Source organism: Trachypithecus francoisi, unplaced genomic scaffold (assembly GCF_009764315.1).
Source record: "Trachypithecus francoisi isolate TF-2019V2 unplaced genomic scaffold, Tfra_2.0 Lachesis_group11, whole genome shotgun sequence".
NCBI classification, from domain to species: Eukaryota; Metazoa; Chordata; class Mammalia; order Primates; family Cercopithecidae; genus Trachypithecus; species Trachypithecus francoisi.
In genome coordinates this window covers 77,641,042-77,650,832 of record NW_022681456.1, presented here as the reverse complement: position 1 = coordinate 77,650,832, position 9,791 = coordinate 77,641,042, and positions in this window count along the sequence as shown.

The window sequence follows — 9,791 nt, the reverse complement described above, 5'->3', positions numbered from 1 at the left end:
TAGAGACAGGGTTTCACCGTGTTAGCCAGGATGCTCTCGATCTCCTGACCTCGTGGCCTCCCAAAGTGCTGGGATTACAGGCGTGAGCCACTGCACCTGGCCTTATTTATTTTATCTTTTTGAGATAGGGTTTCACTCTGTCACCCAGGCTGGAGTGCAGTGGCACGATTTCTGCTCACCGTAGCCTTGACCTCTGGGCTTGAGTGATCCTCCTACCCAGCCTCCCAAGCAGCTGGGACTACAGGCGGGTGCCATCACACCTGGCTAATTTATTTATTTATTTTTTGAAAAGGAGTTTCGCTCTTGTTGCCCAGGCTGGAGTTCAATGGCTGATCTCGGCTCACTGCAGCCTCTGCCTCCCGGTTCAAGTGATTCTCCTGCCTCAGCCTCCGGAGTAGCTGGGATTACAGGGGTGCGCCCCCACCCTGGTGAATCAAGGTCACAGATGCCTCCCCTTTTTTTTTTGAGACCGAGTCTCGCTCTGTCACCCAGGGTGGAGTGCAGTGGCGCCATCTCATCTCACTGCAAGCTCTGCCTCCCGGGTTCACGCCATTCTCTTGCCTCAGTCTCCAGAGTAGGCTGGGACTAAAGGTGCCTACCACTGCCCCCAGCTAATTTTTTGTATTTTTAGTAGAGACAGGGTTTCACCGTGTTAGCCAGGATGGTCTCGATCTCCTGACCTCGTGGCCTCCCAAAGTGCTGGGATTACAGGCGTGAGCCACCGTGCCCGGCCTTTTTTTTTTTTTTTGAGATGGAGTTTTGCTTTGTCGCCCAGGCGGGTGTGCAATGACATGATCTCAGCAAACCTCAACCTCTGCCTCCCAGCTTCAAGCGATTCTCTTGCCTCAGCCTTCAGAGTAGCTGAGATTACAGGTGCCTGACACCAGACTCAGTTAATTTTTATGTTTTTAGTAGAGACGAGGATTCACCTAAAGAGGATTCACTAAAGAGCTTGGCCAGGCTGGTCTCAAGCTCCTGACCTCAAGTAATCTGCCCGCCTCAGCCTCCAAAAGTGCTGCTATTACAGGCGTGAGCCACCGCGCAGGCCCCAAGTGACTCTCATGGGCTGGAGACACAGGCTATTATGAATTGCTAACCACAGTCTCTTAGTCTCCCTTTTAAATAACAAAAGAGGAAATTTCTTCACTTCCTGACACAACTCTCCATCATACAAGAGCAGTTAGTGATTTTCATCCTTAATTTGTGTCCTTTGGGAGTTGCTGCTTTCTTAGAGTCATTAAATGCATGTAGGCAGTGTCTGCTTCTTTAAGCCAGATTTATACCAAATGAAAAGGCAGAAAAAGATCTAATTTAATGAAGATTTCTTTTTCTTTTTTTTTTTTTTTGAGACGGCGTTTCACTCTTGTCACCCAGGCTGGAGTGTAATTGGTGGTCTCTGGTCATTGCAATCTCTGCCTCTTGGGTTCAAGCAATTCTCCAGCCTCAGCCTCCCAAGTAGTTGGGATTACAGGTGCCCATGCCCAGCTAATGTTTGTATTTTTAGTACAGACAGGGTTTCACCATGTTGGGCAGGCTGGTCTCGAACCCCTGACCTCAGGTGATCCACCCTCCTTGGCATCCCAAAGTACTGGGATTGTAGGCGTGAGCAACCATGCCTGGTGTTAATGAAGATTTCGAAGAACTAGATCAACAAATCAGTGGGACTGTAAAGGCAACTCTTGGGACACAGGTCAGGAAACTTTGTGCTTAATTCAGAAATCAAAAATCCAGCAATCTCAGTTCTGGGTGTTAGAATTGTGGAAAATAAAATTTAGGCTGGGCGCGGTGGCGCATGCCTGTCATCCCAGCACTTTGGGAGGCTGAGGTGGGTGGATCACAAGGTCAAGAGATCGAGACCATCCTGGCCAACATGGTGAAACCCCCATCTCTACTAAAAATACAAAAATTAGCCAGATGTGGTGGCGTGTGCCTGTGGTCCCAGCTACTCAGGAGGCTGAGACAGGAGAATTGCTTGAACCCAAGAGGCGGAGGTTGTGGTGAGCTGAGACTGGGCCATTGAACTCCAGGTTTGGCAACAAGGGCGAAACTCTGTCTCAAAAAATAGATAGATAGATAGATAGATAGATAGATAGATAGATAGATAAAAAATAACATTTTAAGCCCCCGAACTGACTGAATGGATCCCCATTTGTCCAAAAGGACCCCTAAACTCCTGAAAAATTAGTTCAGGCGGGCCGATCAGGTGTTTCAGACCAGCCTGGCCAACATGGTGAAACCCTGTTTCTACTAAAAATACAATAATCAGCTGGGCATGGTAGTGCACACCTGTAATCCCAGCTACTCAGGAGGCTGAGGCAGGAGAATCTCTTGAACCTGGGAGACCAAGGTTGCCGTGAGCTGAAATCGAACCACTGTACTTTAGCCTGGGCAACAGAGTGAGACTCTTTCAAAAAAAAAAAAAAAAAGGGACAAAAGAGACTAGCAAAATTCCAACCTGATGCTAGTATAACATCACATGAGAGATAAAAAAGGAAATAAAAATATTTTACCTCAAATACGCTTCTTTGCTATATTTTGAAATGGTGGGCACAGTGGCTCTTGCCTGTAATCCCAGTACTGGGAGGCAGAGGCAGGAGTATTGCTTAAAGTCAGGATTTAGAGACCAGCCTGAGCAACAAAGGCAGACTCTGTCTCTGAAAAATAATTAAATATAAATAAATAGGCCGGGTGCAGTGGCTTACACACGTAATCCCACAACTTTGGGAGGCCGAGGCAGCCAGATCACGAGGTCAGGAGATCGAGACCATCCTTGCTAACACGGCGAAACTCTGTCTCTACTAAAAATACAAAAAAAAAAAAAAAATTAGCCAGGCGTGGTGGTGGGCGCCTGTAGTCCCAGCAAGTCGGGAGGCTGGGGCAGGAAAATGGCGTGAACCCAGGAGGCAGAGCTTGCAGTAAGCCAAGATTGCACCAGTGCACTCCAGCCTGGGCAACAGAGTGAGACTCTGTCTGAAAAAACAAAAATCAATAAGGCTTGGCGTGGTGGCTCACGCCTGTAATCCCAGCACTTTGGGAGGCCGAGGTGGGCAGATCACAAGGTCAGGAGTTCGAGACCAGCCTGACTAACATGGTGAAACCCCGTCTCTACTAAAAATACAAAAATTAGCCGGGTGTGGTGGTGTGCACCTGTAATCCCAGCTACTCAGGCTGAGGCAGAAGAATCGCTGAACCCAGGAAGCAGAGGTTCAGTGAGCTGAGATTGCGCCACTGTACTCCAGCCTGGGCTACAGAGAGAGACTTCCTCTCTAAATAAATACATAAATAAAGGCCTACCAAGCCATTTTTTGTGGGGGAAAATTTGCATCTGTGAGTAATCTGTACTAACATAACTAGATCTTTCTCCTACCAGTTCCACCCAATCCTGAAGAGATTAACTGAGAGTCTAGCATTATTATTATTATTTTTTTGAGATGGAGTCTCGCTCTGTTGCCCAGGCTGGAGTGCAGTGTCAGGATCTCAGCTCACTGCAACCTCTGCCTCCCCAGTTCGAGCAATTCTTCTGCCTCAGCCTCCCTAGTAGCCAGGACTACAGGAACATGCCACCGCTAATTTTTTTTTTTTTTTTTTTTTGAGGAGTCTCACTTTGTTGCCCAGATTGGAGTGCAGTGGCACAGTCTCAGCTTACTGCAACCTCTGCCTCCCGGGTTCAAGTGATTCTTCTGCCTCAGCCTCTGGAGTAGCTGGGACTACAGACATGCACCACCAAGCCCCGTTAATTTTTTTTTTTTTTTTGTATTTTTAGTAGAGGTGGGTTTTCACCATATTGGCTGGGCTGGTCTCAAATTCCTGACCTCATGATCTGCCTGCCTCAGCCTCCCAAAGTGGTGGGATTATAGGCATAAGCCACCGCGCCTGACCTTTTTTTTTTTGAGATGGAGTTTTGCTTTTGTTGTCCAGGCTGGAGTGCAACAGTGGGATCTCGGCTCACCGCAACCTCCACCTCCTAGGTTCAAGCAGAGTTTAAGCAATTCTCCTACCTCAGCTTTTGGAGTAGCTGGGATTACAGGCATGCACCACCATGCCTGGCCAATGTTTATTTTTATTTTTTGTATTTTTAGTAGAGACGGAGTTTCTCCCTGTTGGTCAGGCTGGTCTCGAACTCCTGACCTCAGGTGATCCGCCTGCCTCCCAAAGTGCTGAGATTACAGGCGTGAGCCACCGCACCTGGCCTGTTTGTCTGTTTTTTGAGATGGAGGTCCCGCTCTGTCGCCCAGGCTGTTGTGCAATGGTGTGAGCTCAGCTCACTGCAACCTCTACCTCCCGGGTTCAAGAGATTCTCCCCCATCAGCCTCCTGAGTAGCTGAGATTACAGGCACCTGCCATCATGCCCGGCTAATTGTATTTTTGTAGAGAAGGTGTTTCACCATGTTGGTCAGGCTGGTGGGAGTGTAGCAGTGAGGACGACCAGAAGTCACTCTGCTGGCCACCTGGGTTTTGGTGGGATTTAGCTGGCTTCTTTACTGCAACCTGTTTCTTTTGTTTGTTTTTCGAGATGGTGTCTCACTCTGTCTCCCAGGCTGGAGTGCAGTGGAGTGATCTTGGCTTATTGCAACCTAGGCCTTCTGGATTCCAGCGATTCTCCTGCCTCAGCCTCCAGAGTAGCTAGGATTACAGGCGTGCGCTACCACAACTGGCTAATGTTTGTATTTTTAGTAGAGACAGGGTTTTGCCATGTTGGCCAGGTTGTTCTCTAACTCTTGACTTCAGGTTATCCACTGGCCTAGACCTCCCAAAGTGCTTGTGTTACAGGCATGAACCAATTACAAGCATGAGCCAACGTGCCTGGCCTGGTTTAAACACCTCTGACATTTACCCCATCCCTTTTATAAGAGAACCCTTAACCTTTTTTTTTTTGAGATGCTGAGTCTCACTCTGTCACCCAGGCTGGAGTGCAGTGGTGCAATCTCCGCTCACTGCAACCTCCACCTCCTGGATTGAAGCAGTTCTCCTGCCTCAGCCTCCTGAGTAGCTGGGATTACAGGTGCCCCTGACGATGCCTAGCTAATTTTTTTTGTATTTTTAGTAGAGACGGGCTTTCACTATGTTGGCCAGGCTGGTCTTGAACTCCTGACTTTGTGATCCACCCACCTTGGCCTCCCAAAGTGCTGGAATTACAGGCGTGAGCCACTGGGCCTGGCCTTTTTAAAATTTTTTTTTATTTTTGAAGCAGAGTCTTGCTCTGTTGCCCAGGCTGGAGTCCAGTGGCATGATCTTGGCTCACTCCAACCTCCGCCTCCTGGGTTCAAGTTATTCTCCTGCCTCAGCCTCCTGAGTAGCTGGGATTACAGGCATGAGCCACTACACCCGGCTCATTTTTATATTTTTAGTAGAAACGGGGATTCTCTGTGTTGGCCAGGCTGATCTCAAACTCCTGACCTCAGGTGATCCGCCCACCTCAGCTTTCCAAAGTGCTGGGATTGCAGGCATGAGCCACTGCGCCCGGCCTTCTGTAACTTCTTCAGGATGAATGGGGCGATGATATTCCTGCTTAACTATTAGAATCTCTCAGTTAGAAAGCATTGGTATGGTGAGGGCCATTTATAAATCTTGAGTTCTGACCAAAGGTGATATCTGGAAGATTAGTAAGTATTCATTTAAGAAAACATTCAGGGGCCAGGCATGGTGAGCTGAGATTGTGCCACTGCACTCCAGCCTGAGTGACAGAGGGAGACTCCATCTCAAAAAAAAAAAAAAATAGGAATCATACACTATTTGCCCTTTTGTGGATGGCTCATTTCATTTGGCATAATGTCAACAATTTATGTTTCAGCATGTGACAGAATTTCTTTCCTTTTTAAGGCTGAATAATATATATATTAATATATATAAAATAATATTTTATACACACACTTTTTTTTTTTTTTTTGAGATGGAGTTTTGGAGTTTTGCTCTTGTTGTCCAGGCTGGAGTGCAATGGCATGATCTTGGCTCACTGCAACCTCAGCCTCCTGGGATCAAAGGACTCTCCTGCCTTAGCCTTCGAAGTAGCTGGGGTTAGGGGCATGGGCAACCACACCTGGCTAATTTTGTTTTTTTTGAGACAGAGTCTGGCTCTGTCACCCAGGCTGGAGTGCAGTGGCGCCGTGTCAGCTTACTGCAACCTCCACCTCCCAGGTTGAAGTGATTCTCGTGCCTCAGCCACCTGGCTAATTTTGTTTTATATTTTTATAGAGACAGGATTTCACCATGTTGGCCAGGCTGGTCTTGAACTCCTGACCTCAGATGATCTGCCTTCCTCGGGCTGCCAAAATGTTGGGATTAAAGGCGTTAGCCATCATGCCCAGTTTTTTTTTTTTTTTTTTTTTTTTGAGACGGAGTCTCGCTCTGTCGCCCGGGCTGGAGTGCAGTGGCCGGATCTCAGCTCACTGCAACCTCCGCCTCCCGGGTTCACGCCATTCTCCCGCCTCAGCCTCCTGAGTAGCTGGGACCACAGGCACCCGCCACCTCGCCCGGCTAATTTTTTGTATTTTTAGTAGAGACGGGGTTTCGCCGTGTTAGCCAGGATGGTCTCGATCTCCTGACCTCGTGATCCGCCCGTCTCGGCCTCCCAAAGTGCTGGGATTACAGGCTTGAGCCACCGCGCCCGGCCCATGCCCAGTCTTATATATATATTTTTTGACACAGAATCTCACTTTGTCACCCAGGGTGGAGTGTAGTGGTGTGATCATGGCTCACTACAACCTCTGCCTGCCAGGATCAAGGGATCCTCCCACCTCCACCTCTCTAGTAGCTGGGACGTCCCACTATGCCCGGCTAATTGTGTGTGTGTGTGTGTGTGTGTTTAGATGGAGTTTTGGTCTTGTTGCCCAGGCTGGAGTGCAATGGCATGATCTTGGCGCACTGCAACCTCTGCCTCCTGGGTTCAAGTGATTCTCCTGCCTCAGCCTCCCAAGTAGCGGGATTATAGGCGTCCACAACTATGTCCGGCTCATTTTTGTATTTTTAGTAGTGACCAGGGTTTCACCGTGTTGGCCAGGCTGGTCTTGAACTCCTGACCTCAGGTGATCCACCCGCCTTGGTCTCCCAAAGGGCTGGGATTCGCCATTTTGCCCAGGCTAGTCTCAAAAGTCCTGAGCTCAAACAATCCTTTATACTCCCTGGCCAAGCGATCCTGGCTTCCCAAAGTGCTGGGATTACAGGCATGAGCCACTGCGCCCAGCCAAATAATATTCTCCTGTTGCTATATACCACATCTTATTTAAGCATTCATCTGTTGATGGACACTTGGGTTTCTGCTGCCTTTGTCTATTGTGAATAATGCTGCTATGAGTATGGTTGTAACACTGAGTCCCTGATTGTAATTTTTTTTTTTTTTTTTTTTGAGACAGAGTCTCGCTCTGTCGCCCAGGCTGGAGGGCAGTGGCCGTATCTCAGCTCACTGCAAGCTCCACCTCCCGGGTTCACGCCATTCTCCTGCCTCAGCCTCCCGAGTAGCTGGGACTACAGGCGCCCGCCACCTCGCCCGGCTAGTATTTTTTTGTATTTTTTTAGTAGAGACGGGGTTTCACCATGTTAGCCAGGATGGTCTCGATCTCCTGACCTCGTGATCCGCCCGTCTCCGCCTCCCAAAGTGCTGGAATTACAGGCTTGAGCCACCGCGCCCGGCCCCTGATTGTAATTCTTTTGGGTTTAAAACCAGAAGTGGAATTGTGGGATCATCTATGGTAATTCTATTTTTAATTATTTGAGGATCTGCCATACTATTCCATAGTGGCTGCACCATTTAACATTCCCACCAACAGTGCACAAGTTCTTCACATTTCTTCACATCCTTGCTAACACTTTTTTTTGATAGCCTAATGGGTTGAGGTGACTTTTTTTAATTTTTTTTTTTTTTTTGAGGCACATTTTCGCTCTTGTTGCCCAGGCTGGAGTGCAATGGTGCGATGTCGGCTCATGGCAACCTCCGCCTCCCAGGTTCAAGCGATTCTCCTGCCACAGCCTCCCTGGTAGCTGGGATTACAGGCATGTGCCACCACACCCAGCTAATTTTTTTTTTTTTTTGAGACGGAGTCTCGCTCTGTCCCCCAGGCTGGAGTGCAGTGGCGTGATCTCGGCTCACTGCAAGCTCCGCCTCCCGGGTTCAGGCCATTCTCCTGCCTCAGCCTCCCAAGTAGCTGGGACTATAGACTCCTACCACCATTCCCATATAATTTTCTTTTGTATTTTTAGTAGAGATGGGGTTTCACTGTGTTAGCCAGGATGGTCTCGATCTCCTGACCTTGTGATCCGCCTGCCTCGGCCTCCCAAGGTGGTGGGATTACAGGCTTGAGCCACTGCACCCGGCTGGCCTCATTTTTTAAGGAGACCAAAAGACTGAATTCTATAAAAGTGCCTTAACTTCTTTAGTTCTAAAGCCCAGTTTTAGATGTTAGCCACATTTATTCCCATTTTAACATCTTCCTTCTAGGTGTATTTTCACATATTCATTTTATGATTCTTGCCTCTACATTTACTTGTAACTTTCCCATTTCTAAATTGTAGCCCTTTGATTTCTTTCAAACCATTCTCTGACAACTCAAACTCAGTTTATTCTTTTTTTGGAATTCCTACATAGCTATCTGTAAACTAACTGTTATGTTTTAGTTAGCCTGGGACAGTCCTAATTTTCATTTATTGTCCTAATATATAATTATGGCTATCCCAATCAGAAGCTACTTTGTAGATTAAAATGTCTGTAGAAAATTTGCTTAAGAGCAGAAAGTTTACAATATGCTCAAAATCTTCCCCTTCAGGAGATAGCCTTTTCATGTATCTCCTACCTCCTCTTCAACCCCCTACCAAGCTCTTGTATGTCGAGGAGTTACAATGTAAACTCCTCAGAGGACACAGAAGCCCCAGTGTACATTCAGAAAGATTGGAGTTCAGTGAAGGGGCTGATTACTAGATACAGAAGAATCAGGATCTGCTAACACTTAACATCTGGGAAAGCTGAAATGAAGAAACTAATTTTTTCTTGAGACAGTGTCTCTCTCACTCTGTCACCCAGGCTAGAGTGCCGTGGTGCGACCTCAGCCATTACTCAGTCCCGATTCTTTTTTTTTTTGAGACGGAGTCTCGCTCTGTCGCCCAGGCTGGAGTGCAGTGGCCGGATCTCAGCTCACTGCAAGCTCCGCCTCCCGGGTTTACGCCATTCTCTCGCCTCAGCCTCCCGAGTAGCTGGGACTACAGGCGCCCGCCATCTCGCCCGGCTAATTTTTTGTATTTTTTTAGTAGAGATGGGGTTTCACCGTGTTAGCCAGGATGGTCTCGATCTCCTGACCTCGTGATCCGCCCGTCTCGGCCTCCCAAAGTGCTGGGATTACAGGCTTGAGCCACCGCGCCCGGCCCCGATTCTATTTTTTGTAGACGCAGGGTTTTGCCATGTTTCCCAGGCTGGTGTCAAATTCCTGGGCTAAAGTGACCCACCTGCCTTGACCTCCCAGTGTTGGGATTACAGGTGTGAGCCATCCCGCCTGGTCAGAAATGAGAAACTTTATAGTCAAGTTGTATTTCCTAGTTAGGAAGGTCCTAATAGCCTAGTATAGTAACTTTTTTTTTTTTTTGAGACAAAGTCTCGCTGTCGCCCACGCTGGAGTGCAGTGGCACGATCTCGGCTCACTGCAAGCTCTGCCTCCAGCGTTCACGGCATTCTCCTGCCTCGGCCTCCCGAGTAGCTGGGACTACAGGTTCCTGCCACCACACCCAGCTAATTTTTTGTATTTTTAGTAGAGACGGGGTTTCACTGTATTAGCCAGGATGGTCTCGATCTCCTGACCTCGTGATCCACC